General features: G+C 58.1%; 1 non-coding gene across 1 annotated transcript; it reads right to left on the bottom strand.

The window, feature by feature from the left end:
* Positions 1-593: 593 nt before the first annotated feature.
* Positions 594-677, bottom strand: TRNAS-AGA. The gene has a single exon. It is a non-coding gene; the product is annotated as a tRNA-Ser (tRNA).
* Between the last annotated feature and the right edge of the window lie 2,060 nt (positions 678-2,737).

Genomic DNA, 2,737 nt, shown 5'->3' with positions numbered 1-2,737 from the left:
GGTGGGGCCATGGCCCTCTAAACCCCCTGTTCTAGCACCCCTGACACAGAGCTAAGCAGGCAGCAGTGTGTGTGCGTGTGACAGAGCTGTGCTGAGCCAGTGAGAGAAAGGGGGCTGAAGTCGGGGCTGTCCCCTGCCTCAGGACTGGTTGCTTCCAGCAGCTGTCTGAACTTAGAGACATTGTGCCGACACACTCACTCTTCCGCAACGCACACACTGTCTCTCCACCCCACACACATGCTCTCTGCCCCACCACGCACATTGCAGCTGAAAAGCAGCTGGCAATCTAGTAGGATGCCCATGGAACAATGGGCTAGAAACCTGCATCATGTGATGCTGTACCAGCCTGTGAGGCATTGCAGACCCTTCCCAAAGCACCCTGCAGCACAGTGGGATAGCTACCCACAGTGCACTGCTCTCTGTGGCAATCCAAGAGATGCTAGCATGGATGTGCTCTGGTGACACAGGGTGGACATGCAACAGCTGTCCAATTAAAACACTTTAACTAAAGCCACATTATTCTTTCATGTAGACATAGCTTAAGAGTGAGACAAGACCCAGCTCCGTTGAAACTAAAGAACCACAACTGCATCCGTAATTGGCAGGATTTGAACCTGCGCAGGGAGACCCCCCAATGGATTTCTAGTCCATCACCTTAACCACTCGGCCACAACTACTTGCTGGATATGTGGCTCTCACTGCACTCTAGTTCTGTTCTCCCTGAGTGATCAACTCCAGTTGTTTCCTCAGACCAGCTTCCACAACACACACACTGCTGTGCCCTTGTGTAAGTGTGTCCATGGCTGAATAGCAAGAATTCCTGCTCCTTTCCCTTCTGGCTGGAGCATGAGGAGAGTGCGTTTGTGGTTAATGACATTGCTGTAGATTGTTGTCCATTTCCTGCCTTGATCATTCAGACAGTCCCTTTCCCACCATATCCCCAGTGCATCAGTGACTGCGAGGGCAGGGGGCAGGTTTTCTCTGAGGCACTGAGCTTTGCCAGGGGGTTGGTGGCTCCTTTCTTTCCTCACCCTGGAGTAAACTCAGTTTTTTATTCCATCCTTGATGTTTCAAGGAATAACAACAGATGACCAAAGAAAGAGGTGGACAGGGTGGGTCTCAGGGGAGGGGCAGAGAGGTGTGGGCGGTGGGCAGGTCAGGTCAGGGGAGGGGGCAGAGAGCTGTGGGCAGGGGAGGTCTCAGGAGAGGGGCAGAGAGGTGGGGGCAATGGGCAGGGTGAGTCTCAGGGGAGGGGGCAGAGAGGTGTGGGCGATGGGCAGGGTGGGTCTTAGGGAGGGGGCAGAGAGGTGGGGGCAGTGGGGAGGGTGGGTCTTAGGGAGGGGGCAGAGAGGTGGGGGCAGTGGGCAGGATGGATCTTAGGGAGGGGGCAGAGAGGTGGGGGCAGTGGGCAGGGGAGGTCTCAGGAGAGGGAAGAGAGGTGGGGGCAGTGGGCAGGGTGGGTCTCAGGAGGGCTCAGAGAGATGTGGGCGATGGGCAGGGCAGGTCTCAGGGAGGGGCAGAGAGGTGGGGGTGATGGGCAGGGCAGGTCTCAGGGGAGGGGGCAGAGGTGTGGGCGATGGGCAGGGCGGGTCTCAGGGGAGGGGGCAGAGAGGTGTGGGCAGGGTGGGTCTCAGGGGAGGGCTCAGAGAGGTGTGGGCGATGGGCAGGGTGGGTCTCAGGGCAGGGGGCAGAGAGGTGTGGGCGATGGGTAGGGGGGGTATCAGGGGAGGGCTCAGAGAGGTGTGGGCGATGGGCAGGGCAGGTCTCAGGGGAGGGGGCAGAGAGGGGTGGGCGATGGGCAACATGAGTCTCAGGGGAGGGGGCAGAGAGGTGTGGGCAATGGGCGGGTCTCAGGGGAGGGCTCAGAGAGGTGTGGGCGATGGGCAGGGTGAGTCTCAGGGGAGGGGGCAGAGAGGTGGGGGCAGCAGGCAGACCTTGGGGTAGGGGGTGGAGAGGCGCGAGGAGGCCTTGGGGGAGGAGAGGAGCGAGCGACCAGCAGGCCTCAGCCAAAGAGCAGGGGTGGGAAGTGGCCAAATTGGAGTGAGGGCGGAGCACAGGTGGGGCCTCGGAGGGAGGAGAACGAGGGAAGGGGGTGGGGTGGGGGAACAGCACCATGGTCTGGGCAGGGGCCGCCCACAGGATTCAGGGGGCCTGGGGCAAAACAATTTCAGGGGCCCCGTCCATAAAAAAAAGTTGCAATACTATAGAATCCTGTATTCTCCTGGGGGCCCTGCAGGGCCTGGGGAAAATTGCCCCCCCCCCACCCCCTCCGGGCAGCCCTGCCCTCAGCCTCTCCTCGTAAGTCCCCTGCCCCCTAATCATTTTTGTTTCCCTCTCCTAGACTCTCTCCAATTTGTTTCTGTAGTGGGGGGGGGGGGGCGCGAAAACTGGATGCAATGCTCCAGATGTGGCCTCACCAGTGCTGACTAGAGGGGAATAATCACTTCCCTCGATCTGCTGGCAACGCTCCTACTAATCCAGCCCAGTATGACCAGTTACCCATATTGAATGCAGACACAGCAATATTTGATACATTGGTTCCTGTCCATTCAGGAGGTTATTTCCCACCTATTCATAAATAATGAAGCTGCTCTAAGCGGAGGGGAGAGAGCTGTCCTGGCTGTGCAGTTAACCCATCTCACCGAGAGGTGGTAGCTATGTCAGTGGGGGAAGCTATGTTGGTGGGTGTGCAAGCTGTGGTGTCTACATGTGTATATAAAGTTTAATCAAACCCCAT

The sequence above is a fragment of the Mauremys reevesii genome, linkage group 12 (assembly GCF_016161935.1).
Source record: "Mauremys reevesii isolate NIE-2019 linkage group 12, ASM1616193v1, whole genome shotgun sequence".
Classification (NCBI taxonomy): domain Eukaryota; kingdom Metazoa; phylum Chordata; order Testudines; family Geoemydidae; genus Mauremys; species Mauremys reevesii.
The sequence above is the reverse complement of the archived record's forward strand: the minus strand, read 5'-3'. Positions and strand labels throughout refer to the sequence as shown.